The 12,665-nt window shown below is 44.8% G+C and overlaps 1 protein-coding gene across 9 annotated transcripts in view; it reads right to left on the reverse strand.

Moving 5' to 3' along the window:
* The window catches only part of LPAR1 (lysophosphatidic acid receptor 1), a 203,486-nt gene that overhangs the window by 129,106 nt on the left and 61,715 nt on the right, over positions 1–12,665 (reverse strand). Inside the window, exons 1-2 of one of the 9 annotated variants that reach the window (XM_015248345.3) lie at positions 9,820–10,449; positions 9,102–9,330 (exon numbers count right to left, since the gene is read on the reverse strand). The exons of 2 other annotated variants lie outside the window; for them this stretch is intronic. The gene's annotated coding sequence lies outside the window, so the exon portion shown is untranslated. Of the gene's footprint in view, positions 1–9,101; positions 9,331–9,819; positions 10,450–10,872; positions 11,154–11,274; positions 11,710–11,755; positions 11,802–11,970; positions 12,100–12,665 lie in introns of those variants that run through there. 6 more of the 9 variants (XM_006214782.4, XM_015248344.3, XM_072959897.1 and 3 more) reach the window with 6 other exon arrangements.

The following is a 12,665-nucleotide window of genomic DNA, read 5'->3' on the forward strand; positions in this document are numbered from 1 at the left end:
CTGCTTCATCCACCACTCTATTCCAGCTATTAGCATAAGAATTGGTACCATGTATATAATAAAGACATGCAGAATAATGACTGACCCTAATTCCACATAGAATAGCAACAGATTAGATCAGTGTTTTTCAAACCACCATTCATAACCAGATCAGTATTTTCAAAACCTGAGTTATGTCCAACACTTTTTTAAATGAAAATTCAACAGACTATGATAAAAATAGGGAAAATAATCATGTATACTATACGTAGTAAGTTGCATGAAACTGTCATTTTATTCATATATATATATGGCCTTTTACAACTATGCATAAGGATCAAAAAAGTTTGAAAGCCACTGAACTGGATGTCCCAACACAACTCCTCCCAACTTCCCACAAAAGTGCTCAAAAAGGTGCACAAAACGGCAAAACTGGCAACAGCACTAGGAAGAGGCAGGAAAAAAGCCAAAATCAAGGCATTATTACCACTAACTACACTCTGAAGGCTGAGTAAGAAGAACATCCTTGGACCACATGAATCTGAAAGACTCACACCACACCTTCGGAAGTTCAACGAAGTAGATGCTCTGATGGATGTAGGAAAAATTCTGAGTCTAACTCAGGCTTGCAGAATATACAACTGGCCAGATAAACACGAGGATGACCCCCAATTATATGGGAAACATCTTTCAAGCCAGCATAAGAAAGGGGAGCCAAGTGCAAATAACGGTCAAAACCAACTAGAGACACATATAAAATACTGTCGTAGATTTTATTAAAGTAGACTACAAAAACCTAAAGTCTAGAAGGGTGGGAAGGGACAGACTGGGATTTCAAAATGTAGAATAGAAAAACAAGATTGTACTGTGTAGCCCAGGGAAATATATACAGGATCTTGTGGTGGCTCACAGCAAAAGAGAACGCGACAATGAATGTATGTATGGTTGTGTATAACTGAAAAATTGTGCTCTACACTGGAATTTGACACAACACTGTAAAATGACTATAACTCAATTTTAAAAAAAGTTTAAAAAAAAGAATAAAATAAAATAAAAAAAAACCGAAAGTCTATACTTAAAATTTAAGTTACAAGCTGAAATAGATAGATTATACATAAATATATAATGGAAATTGAGAAGGGGCAAGGAAGCAAACAAAATAAAGGCATACTAAATTCTTTGTTGAGCAGAGGAGTGGGATCATAAGTTATTTAGTTCCTTGACTTCGGGAACCAGAGAAACACAGACTCATGAAAGCATTTGGAAAACAAAGATAATCACTAGTAAACTGAAAAGGAGATTTGGCTATTTCAAAGTACTCCAGATGTACAAAACAAATGATATACAGAAAAGGACAGAGAATAAAGTCCAGGAGGCACAGGAGATTGAACCGAAGGAAACTGTCATTTTTATGGGTCAAAATCAGTCAAGTAACAATTTCATACAACTCAACCCATCAACAGGTGATAACAGTAACACCAGCTAATACACCCAGTGTGCCAGGCATTTTAAAGCACTAATGGAAGATTTGTGCCTGTGTGTTGTCTGTTTACAAATAAAGAGCTGTAGCCCTTAGAGACATTATGTAATTTATCGAAGGCCATGCAGCTAATTGCTGGTAGAAAGAAGCAAGCCAGTGTTTTTCGCAGCGTCTCTCAAAACAAAAAACTTAAAAAAGAAATAAGATCAAGCATATTGGTCATGACGATAAACGCTGAAGTAATCAGTTTTCCTCTCAGAGGTGTGTTAAAACAAAAATCCTATCAGATGTTGCTTACGAGCAAAAATATATGAAACAAAATGACACCGAAAGTCTAAAATCAGAAGGATGAGTGAAGTCATTTCAGACAAAGACAAAAAAAGACTGGCAACATGAACGTCAGGAAAAATAGTAGAAGGTAGTGTCAGATGCATAGAGGGTTATTTTCTATCAATAAATACATAATAAAGGCTTCACAGTAATCTTTATGTATTTAAAACTATGTTAACACATAGAAATTGCTATGGAGAAACTGACAAAAGCCTATTTGTAGAGAGAGACTGAAGGACCATTATCAGTCTATGACGGCTCAAGGACAGAATCAGGGCACAGAGGATGTGAATAATATTACTACAGTGGCTGAATTAATTAGATCTGTACTTGTCACCTATAGAAAATCACGCTCTTTCCAATCATCAAGGCACAGAAACCCTTAATAGACAAGATGTAAAAACTGTACAAACTTCACTTAATTACCAACAGAAAAATATAGACAAGAAGTAAAAATTGTACAAATTCACTTAATTACCAACATAAAGATAATTTATACAAAAGGTTACATGTATAGAATGAAGCAATAGTCAGCCAAGTCATATTGAACCACCAGCAGCATTTCCAATGAAGTCAGGTATTAATGAGAATGTTTACTTTCCCTGCACTGTTTTACATTTTTACAGTGATTATATGAGCACAAAACATAGAAGTTAAGCTGGTTTCATTTTTAAATACTGTGACTATTATGTGGTGATTAGAAATATAAAATGAAAGATTCTAATGGCACTTGCACTTATGATACAAAGCAAAATGCTCTTAAATATTAAGTAAGATCAACTATTTTAAAAACCGCACAGAGTTAACCCAAAATGGAATAAGGAAGGTATTCTTGAGCGGTGGAACTGTGGATGAGTCTCCAGGATTCTCCAAATTCTAAATGAGCATGGACTGTGGGAAGTAGCAATGAGTATAATTTTAAAGAATCATAATGACCTAGAAAGAAAAAGCTGAGAACAACTTTTACTTTGTTCTATCTTACATGCACATGCAAGAAGGCATGCCAGTATAATTCCCTGAAATGGAAATACATTTTTCATTGGAAAAGTTATTTTGTTTTGTTTTGTTTTAACCAGGTAAAGAGCAAAGTTATACTGTATCCCATTTTTACCTTCATCGGGCAATTAAAGCTTAAATTTACTCAAGCAGATTTTATAAATCCCCGTAACAAACCTGTTAGGGCTTCTCAAAGTCTGGTCTTTAGACTGAAGTCTCTTGGGTTGTCTTTTATTACAGTGATGACAGTAATTGACAGTAACATGACACTCAACGCTGTTGGTCCAGAAGTAAACTAAAACTATATTTGCAATTCAGACCCCAAATCACTACCAGTCTTCAGATTCTTTTCAGGACTTTTTTCCCTCTTGCTCAAATGGATTGTTTCAGAGGCTTTTATTCATCTCAAAGGAACATCGAGCTGAAATTCCATTTCCTTTGTAGCATCTCTGAAATCCCTCACCAAGAGAAGCCACAGTGGACATTCACTGAATGTTTGACAACTTATAAAGCTATTTTAAGCACCTGCTAGAAAGAAAAAGCATCTAAGAAATCAAAATACATCTTATTGTCCTTGTTAAGACACCAAGTACATATTTCAAGTGTGTGCATATATCAAATCATCACATTGTACATTTTAAATACCTAGTTTTATCTTTCAATTACACCTCAATAAAGCTGGGGGAATTTTTTTAAATAGTTTAAAATCCATCAAGTATATATCACTTTTCTCACTCCAAAAATTCTCTCCAGCTTATCACAGAAATTTCATTGGTATTTTTTTTGACATATAACAATTACTCCTGAAATACTGCCAAGCTCTGACTTCTCAGTTAAGCTTTAAACTCAAATTTCCAGCTCCCAACTGGAAAACCTGTGCCTTAGTTCTAGACATGTCTAGAACCAACATGCCCCACTGGAACAATCCTCACACTCTCACGTCCCCTCTCTCTGCTAACAGCATCGATGTGCCCTTTTTTGTCCCCAACAGCTCCCCGCACCCTTCTGTTGGCTCTTCAAGATTGACCCAAAGCATACCATCACTCGGCCACCAATTGTAACCCGTCACTCACACGCAGCATCCACACCCTCCTAAGGACTCTGGAATGTGCTTCTCAGCCAACTTGCCCATCGGGGCCAGAATCCTGCTGCCAATCTTTCCTCTGCTCCAAGGCAGAGTTACTCTCTCCATCCTCAGATATTCAGATGGCACTTTGTTTAAACCTGGGTTTATATCTCGGGCACTTGTATCCATGGCTCTTCATGTTTCTGAGCTACTTGAGGGCAGGGACTATACTTTCTTGGCGGTTTTCCCTTTCTTAATTTTTTTAATTTTAGTGCCCTCAGCCAAGTATAGGTTCTTAATCACAGACGTGTGCAAAGATTTTAGCTGCATGAAACTGAACTGACAGGGTCTCAGCTAACGTGAGGAGAGCACAGATCCTACTGAATTTGGAAAAGTCAGTCATCCTGCCCTTGCCTTTGAACCTTGAGGTCTCTGTCTGCTCACAAAGTAAAGCAAGCAGTTCTCTGCGGAACTACAATACTGGGTACAGAATGAATGCCTCCTTTACTTGACATGCCTCCTCTCCCAACAAATCACAGTCCAAGATGGCAAACAGCCCCTTAACAAAAGGCAATTCTGTTTCAGCTGTGTCGCTCCTTTAGTAGGAACTCTCCATCCTTATCATCTGCTGATTGGGGACTTCTAAGGGGGCAAGGAAACCTGACTACAATGAGAAACTCCCCCATCTGCTCTGTCCGGAAGTGGCTGATAGGCCTTCCACAGTTGCCTTGTTTTCCAGCCCACAAAAGACACTCAGATGCCTGTCAAACACGTGCTCCTAAATACCCCACCTCCCAGGCCTGAGACCCAGATGAAGCAGAGTCCTTGCGGAATTAACATTATTGGCAATGATACTTGTCTTGGTTGTCACGCAGCTAGAAATAGTCTGCTTGCTTTCCATTCATAACAGCCAGACCTTCACATCTCAGTGACAAGAACTATTAATCAAAGTAACATCATGCTGCACCAATCGAAGAAGACTCAGGCAGGCTCTCTGGATTTCAAACTTCTGACCTGAGATTGCAGCCTTAATAACAGCCTCTCTAAAATGAATACAGGCAGGAGGAAGTGTGTGCACGCACAGACACATGCATCTCACACACATAAATATATATGCACACAAACATTTCTGTGGGTTTGTATAAGCAAAGATACAAGTACGGGAGGCCATGTAACAAACTGATGACAGAGGAGTTGGTCACATCAGCTGGGTAAGGTGAAAAGAGTACAGGGACATTATTATGTTTCCTTTAGACACATCTATATCGTTTGAAACATTAGAAAACCTCTTTTTATAAATGAATGCAGCTACCTTCTTCTGGTTAGAATACTTTCTCCTGTGTTCATACCCCTGAGTGACTTAAACAAGGTAAGCAAAATGCATTAACAAGCAGGGTTCACCATGATAGCGTGACCTCAGAATACGTCTGCCTTCCTACCAAGGCGAGATTTGGATTATTCTAGGAAGCAAATCATAAGCTGAATATAGAAAATCAAACACAGGCAGAGTCAAAACTAAGAATATCCAGAATGAGAAGGAAGCAAACCAGGGTTGCAGATAAGACACAGCTATGCCTGTCTCTGGACTTAGTGACTACGAGGTAAATCTGGGCGAAACACTGCAAATTTATAGAACAAAGATGGGAATACCCAGATCTGTCTCCTTCTCCTCTTATTACAAAAAGCTACCTGACCTGGAAGCCCTGGAACTGGTTAGAAGAAAACATTCCTAAAGTTGAAGAATAGCTAAACAAACATGCTCTGTATTTGAAGATGTGTCAAAAGAACTTCAGTCATTAACATAACCAGACAGAGCGCAGGCTCCCTGAGGGAAGGGACCGCCCACGTCTTGTTTCCTACCGGTCCCCAGTACACAGTCGATGTGCAAAAGATATCCACTCCGTGTGAAATAAATTAACAAGTAACACATTAAGGAACAAGTAAATGAAAATTGGAATTAGTAGCCAGGTGACATCCATCCTGGCTTACTCCTGTTTTACAGATATAAGCAGAGTGGAACTCTGGCTTATCCAGCAACAGAAGAGCTGGAAATAAAAAGGCTCTTGATTCCCTCTGTCTTGGTCTCTTTTCTCTCCTGTTGGTTTATCTCCTAGGTTCCTCCCAGATCCTGATCTTCCAGGGGCCTTCCCCCACCGCCAACTCCAAGCCCCAGAGGGTCAGGTGCCCCTGCCTGGTGCTCCCTTAGTACCCGGAGTGTATCTCACTCATCACACTTGTTACACTGCTTTGCAATCACCCATTAATATGTCTGCAGGCTGGGCTCCTCCTGGAGGGTAGGAATCCTGCCTCATCCCCACTCCCTGCCTCTGTCTAGTACCAGGACAATGCCTGGCTTTTGGCAGGCAGTCAGTTCGGTGCTGCTAATAGAACAGAACTTGTTCCTCTGCCCCTGAATCATTCCTCCTTCCAAAGAGCTGGAAATATCCTTCTGTTAGGGCAGAATTTCAGGACGAAGGCAGCTTAGGGATTGCTCAAGGAGAACCACATAAACGCAGAGAAAAAATGGAGTATACTGGACTTAAATGAAATCAAATCATTTTCCTTTATCTCCATGTTCAATAAAACAAACACAACCTGATCTACCTAGTTTGGGTTACAAGCATTTGTTTTAGCACTGGACTAAAGTTAAGAGCCTGCTGCATCATTATGTCACTCTTTTTTTAAAACAGTACTATAAAATTAAAATAAATTAACACCCTGATCTAACTCATTCAGGCTTCTATGCATCTGTTTTGGCACTGGACTAAAGAGTCTGCCCTATCATTATATCACTTTTTTAAAACAGTACCACAAAAATAAAATAAATTATAACCTAAATCCATGCATGCAGTAAAACAGTCGTCTTATTTCCAAATTTGAATTTTACATGAACTTCAAGGTTAAAGTTTCTACAGCATTGATCAGCCAACATGAGCCACTAACATCAAAGTATTAAGACAGTTTTCTTTTCCCCGACCCCCATAAGTCAATAACAACATTACCTTGAAATCATACTAACCTGCTAGGAAAAAAAAAAAAAACACAATGCAGGGAATTTAAATAAAATCACCACCACCAGCCCTCCTCCCTTCCTCCCACCAAAAACCAAATAACTTTAGTTTCCTTCAACTTAACAAATTTAATTAATTGATTAAACATGCCAACCCCAAGTTCCCTTGAAGAAGATAAAACAAATTGCTGGGCTGATTGGTCATTTAAACTGCATTCAGCAGATAGTAAAAAACAGCTGACCTAACTCCTTTAATCACCTGTCTGCTGGTTAGCCCAGCACCTCCAGATTCAAGGGTAATTAGAAGACTTAACTCAAATCAGCTCCACTTTTGATGTGCAGCTGAAAACCCCGCCCTGTGAACCCCGAGGGCTAGGGTGTGAGAGGAAGCCTACAAGGCTGCTAAAAGTCACCCCCAAAAGGAGTCCACAGAGGTTCTTCCTATCTGAGAGATAACAAGCCATACACCTGAGCTCTAGAGATTTAGGGGAATGGAAATTAAAAAGGCAGATGATCAGAAGGAAGGTTCTTAAAGAAGCTTTAGTCTACAGCACTGAGCAAGCTGCTGCTATTGGAAACTTAATAAAAAAAATCTCCAGAGTTGGGTCAGCTCCCACTGCAACACCAAGGGTGCTACCCCTCGCACAACCTCCTCCCCTCTACCCTTTATAAGGACATTAATCCCATTTCTAAACTAATAATAATTCTCTTCTGTGCTACAAATATTCAGCCACTGTGGTTAAATACTATGTAAAGCACAAACAAGGTCAAGAATGTTGGTTGCCATTAGAGTCGTGTTTAAATTAGCATTAACAAGCAGGCCCTTCCCTAAACAAAAACAAAACAAAATGCTTTCTTGGTCAGTCAGCTCCGTGCCTGGAGAGCAATTTTACCCCACATACCCTTTAAGGGCCTCACAGGGTCCAGATGTACCACAATATAATATCATTAATTTCCACTAAATTTCTCAAAGGACCACTATCAATTTGAGGAATTTCTTCTGAGGGAAGAAACTGCATATTCTTTATACCCTTTGTGTAATCTGGATAAGCTGGCAGCAGTGTCCCAAAATTCACTATGGAATGTCCTGGAAGAAGAGCCCCGTCACCTCTCAAGCATCTCGGCCCTTGCTATACCCAACATCTGCGACTCAGTGTCTCCCTGTACCGTGGGGTTAAATCACACTTCCCGGACTCCAACTCTGTGTAGACGATTCCTTAAAATAACATCCAAGAGCCCCATAATTTACCAACTTGTATCTTTCCCGCCTCCATTACCCCGGACTCCAACCACACGTTCACTCCCCACCATTCAGCTCTTAAGAGACACATCACTTTCATCCTTCAGGTCCCTTTTGTGAAGTCTTCCCCAGAGCCAGAATTTAATTTTCCATTCCCGGGCATGCCAAGGTTCATGGACTCCACAGCTGCCACCTACTTATGCAAGCCAGCTGCTATATATTGAAGTTAGCTGCATCTTTTCCCTCTGAAGTACAGCTCTTTCTAGAACCTCCTTTTCCTCATCTTTGTATCCACTACTGTTGAAGGAGTTTGGTAATTGCTTATTCAATAAAAATTTCCTCCTTTTCTCCCAACTTTCTAAGGTATCTGTAACAGTTCTCCATGAGATGAGACAGTTAAGTTACAACACTCTAGGGATTGGGGGGAGGGACATGATATGTAAAACTTAGAAACGAAATAAGATGCTGAGTTAACAAGGCCACAGCAAACGTTCAGCTTTTAAACCAAGTTTTATTACTTCACACTTCACTTTGAAAATAAATCATGTTCCTCAAGTGTCTATGCATATAGGTACCCCAAAAATTAAAGAAAAAGAAGACAGACATCACACCAAGCACAGATACTAAAATCCTGACCTCAAACTAAATTTCAAGTCTTCTTATTTGCTGAACACTTGGAGCCTCCCAGTGAAAAATGATACAGTGTATTCCGCCCAGAAGGCAACTTTCCTTACTAAGCATTTAAAGTAAGATTCTTGTCCCTAAAAATCATGAACTTCAGACTGAATGTCATTATGTATCAAAAAAAAAAAAAACTGGTCCAGTGTGAGTTTTACTTTCTTGGAACTTTCCAGTCTGCCTAACGGAATAGATTCAGTAAAACTTTGAAAAGCCTATGGTAATATAATTTTTTTTAAATCAAATTACTTTCTGAAAAAACACTAGCATCAAATAAAAACAGACATTTCAAACTGCAGGTGTTGAAAGGGCTGCCACTTACATTCCCATCTCTGATCTCTCTGTCCATCACAGGCAGGGATACTGAGATGGCGGAGTGCCCACCGCACCGAGCAGCCGCTCATCTCCTGAGAGACAGCGACGCAAGTGGGAAGCTGGTCAGGTCAGACTGCAGACTCCACATCCATTTGAAAGTTAAGTAGGCTCACACACTTTAAATAATAAAGGTAATGGAAGAATGGTGGAGGGGTGGGGTGGTCATTATTGATGCTCTGGTGGAGGTGGAAAACAAAACAAAACAAAACAAAACAAAACAAAAGGAAAATCAACTCCCAGTTCAAGGGTCTTCCCCCTCCAGGCATCTCCCACTGCTGATTTTCTTCCACTTTCTCAGCCCTCTTGGCCTCCCTCTTCCCTCCTGGACGAATCCGTTCACACTTCCCTTTACTCTCTTCCAACTGCTCTAACACGGGATAACTACCCACCAGTTTCCAGTTATCTAGGGAGCTGGAAGGAACAGCAAAGATCATCCAAACCCTCCATTTTCCAGATGAGGACACAGAAGGAGGACCAGCTGACCTGACTGGCTAAGGTCGCACCGCTAGGGGACGTGGTGTGCGTGTGGGCTCGGATTATGACAACCTAGCCTTCCGCCTGGCCCCTCAGCCCCTGCCTTCCCGCCGCACGCTTTCTCTTGCTTCTTGGCTTCTTTATCCTCAAATTAAATGGTATCAAGAGAAACACAGCTTTCATATACTTACAATGCTGATCGTTAATGCCCAATTTTGCATTTGGGGCAAATATGCTCTGTCCTCCCCAGAACTGGAAAATCAGGAGCAGAAACAACCGGATGGCATTATGCGTGTGTGTTAAGGCAATTTAGTTCGGTCCAAATAGCCGTAACTTCAGTACACACCCTTTTTCCTCGGGGCTTACCACCCGATTTGACAAGGGACTAGCTTCTTAAGAGAACGAATTTAAGTTTCTCCAGCCCATTCTCCCTTTAAGCGGAATTGCCAGCTTTGAATCACAGACCTTCCGCTTCCCAGACACGCTTCTGCCGGGCAAACGACACAGGCAAATAGGTGGAAAAACACGGACTGTTAAAGCCTGAAGGTATAGAGGATTTTGCTCTAATAAATGCAGTTACATGTTTTCAAGATTCATGTTTGGAAGTATGTATCTGTTCCAATGGGAAACAATGCATTCACAGTGAAACTTCAGTGAAACTATAACAAGCAAGCGCAATGGAAACTCACATTTATGAAAACTCCACAGATTTCAACAAAAAAGAAAAGAAGTAGCAGCAGAAAGCAGCAATTTCAGGCCCCGGCCTGAAGGCAGCAACAAGTACGGAGCGCGTCATTCTTAACATCAAAGTCCAAACGGCAGCAAAGAAAAACAAGAATAAACTGTAAATCCGTTCACAACAAACTAGTCCTACACACACACCACACACACCACACACACACACACACACACACACACACACACACACACACACACACACACACACACACACACACGCCTGTCGATTTTAAAACCACCAACTCCAAGTCAGGTCCCTCCCTTGCCTTAGATTCCCCAGTTACTTGCTAAACGTGTTTGCTAGGCGGCTGGACGGAAACTTAGGTTTAAAGTCCTCGGCCCGGGAGAGACGTCTGCGTGGTCCGTGAGAAGCAAGTGGGGAGGGAGCTGGCGCTGCGGGGCGCGGGGCGCGGGGTCCGGACGAGGCTTGGGGGAAATTTCGAGCGCCTCCCGCCTGCCTTCTTCTGGAGCTCCCACCCAGACCCAGGTAACCAGAGACCACCTACGTGTCACTTGGGCGGGTCCCGGCCGCAGACACTGCGCATAGCATGGGCCCCGGGGCGCGCTGACCTGGCCAGGGGACGGGAGGGCCGGCGGCCCGAGCGGCTGCGGCAACTTCCCTCCCGGGGCTCGGTCAACTGGTTGGTTGGGACGGTCAGGAGCGCCTCGCCTCCTGCAGGCCGGCCCGCGGGCACGCACACCCACCCACACCCGGCACAGGCGCGCGCGCGTACACACACACACACACACGCTCTCGCACTTGCACGCACAGCCACAAAGCCCGTCAGCCGCGGGACTGCGCGATCCCAGCGCCCCGTCTGGCGGAGGAGGGGACCTGGCGGCCCCTGGCTCGGCGCCCAGGGGGCACCGTCCCCCCGCGCCACCCCGCGCGGCGCCCACCGCTTTACCTGAGCCCGCCGCCACGGCGCGTCCGGCTCCCGCCGCCCCCGGGCTGGCCTCGGGCTGCGCGGTCAATCCCCGCAGCCCCCGCCCCGCGGCCAGCCGAGCCCAGCCCTCCGCCCGCCCCTCGGCCGTCGCCCGGAGCGGGGCCGCCCCCTGCGCCCACCCCGCCGGGGTCCCGCGCGCGGCCGGGAGGCCGGGAAGGCTCGGCGGCGCCGAGGCCCAAGCCGCCCGAGAACCGGGCGGGCTCCGTGGGGGACAGGGGCGTCGCGGCTAGGGGAGCGTCAGCCGCCGCTCGGCCCCGACTGCCCGGGCTTTGGCGCGCTGGCAGGGGCGGCGGGGGAGGGGGCGCCGAGGGAGGGCCGCGGGAGCAGCGCGGACGCCAGCCCCCTCCTTCCTCCGCCTTCTTTCTTTTCCGCTGGCTCCACGTAGCACAAGTCAGCAACTCCCGCACCCCCCAGACTCCCTCCTCCTCGCTCATTTCCTTACCTGGTGCGACGCCCCCCGAGCCCCTACCCTCCGCGCTCCTCCTCCCGGGTTCAGTGGCGGGACTCTCCGCCCTCGCTGCAGGGCGGGGGCAGGGGTAGCCCAAGCCTCCCATTCATTATCTTCCCACCCCCCCCAACCCCGATCCGACCCACCCGCGGCGGGAGACCGGCGGCCGCCAGCTCCGAATCCCCACCCCCACCCGCTCCCGCGCTCACCTCTGCGCGGGACAATTTGCGGGACTCGGGTGGCCTCCCGCACACGTTGCATTTTCATTTTGTCGCTCTTCTCTTTCCACTTGAAAAGCTCTGGAAAACATCGCGGGACCCGCAAAACCCCTGACGTCTGGCTTCTCTCCTAGTTCAGTTTCCAAACTTTCCAGGAGCCACGAGTTTCTCCTAGCGCAGCCTTTAAGTCGAGGCTGCAAAGAACGCAGAGTCAGTTTAGCTGCGGGAAAGGTGCTCACGTTTTTATTTCTGAATTTTCGATCGACTGGGTCTGCGGACCAAAGCAACCGTGACTGTGCTCCCCTACCTAGTTCTCCATATCCATGATCATAAATTTCTCTTCCGCTTTCCCCGTGTCACTTTGCAAGTGCCAACTATCAATTTTAAAAGAGTAATTAAGGGCGGGGAATGCGCACCTGGAGGTGTGGGCGGGCGCGGCGCCGGACTAAGGCCTGGGGATCGTTCTCAGTAAAGTGGCGGCCACAGAGGAGATTCGCCCAGGTTCTGGAACAACACCCAGTCAGTCCCGGGTCTCTCCAGCCGCGCCACCCACCACCCACCTCCCACCCTTGGCTTCCCGGAGTGTTGGCAGTCCTCTGCCTTTCGCTCCACTGCTAAAGCCGCAACACAACAAAAGTAGCTGCTTGGGAGTAAAACCTGAGTAAACCCTCGTCTGAAACGGCACG

Source organism: Vicugna pacos, chromosome 4, assembly GCF_048564905.1.
Source record: "Vicugna pacos chromosome 4, VicPac4, whole genome shotgun sequence".
Taxonomy (NCBI): domain Eukaryota; kingdom Metazoa; phylum Chordata; class Mammalia; order Artiodactyla; family Camelidae; genus Vicugna; species Vicugna pacos.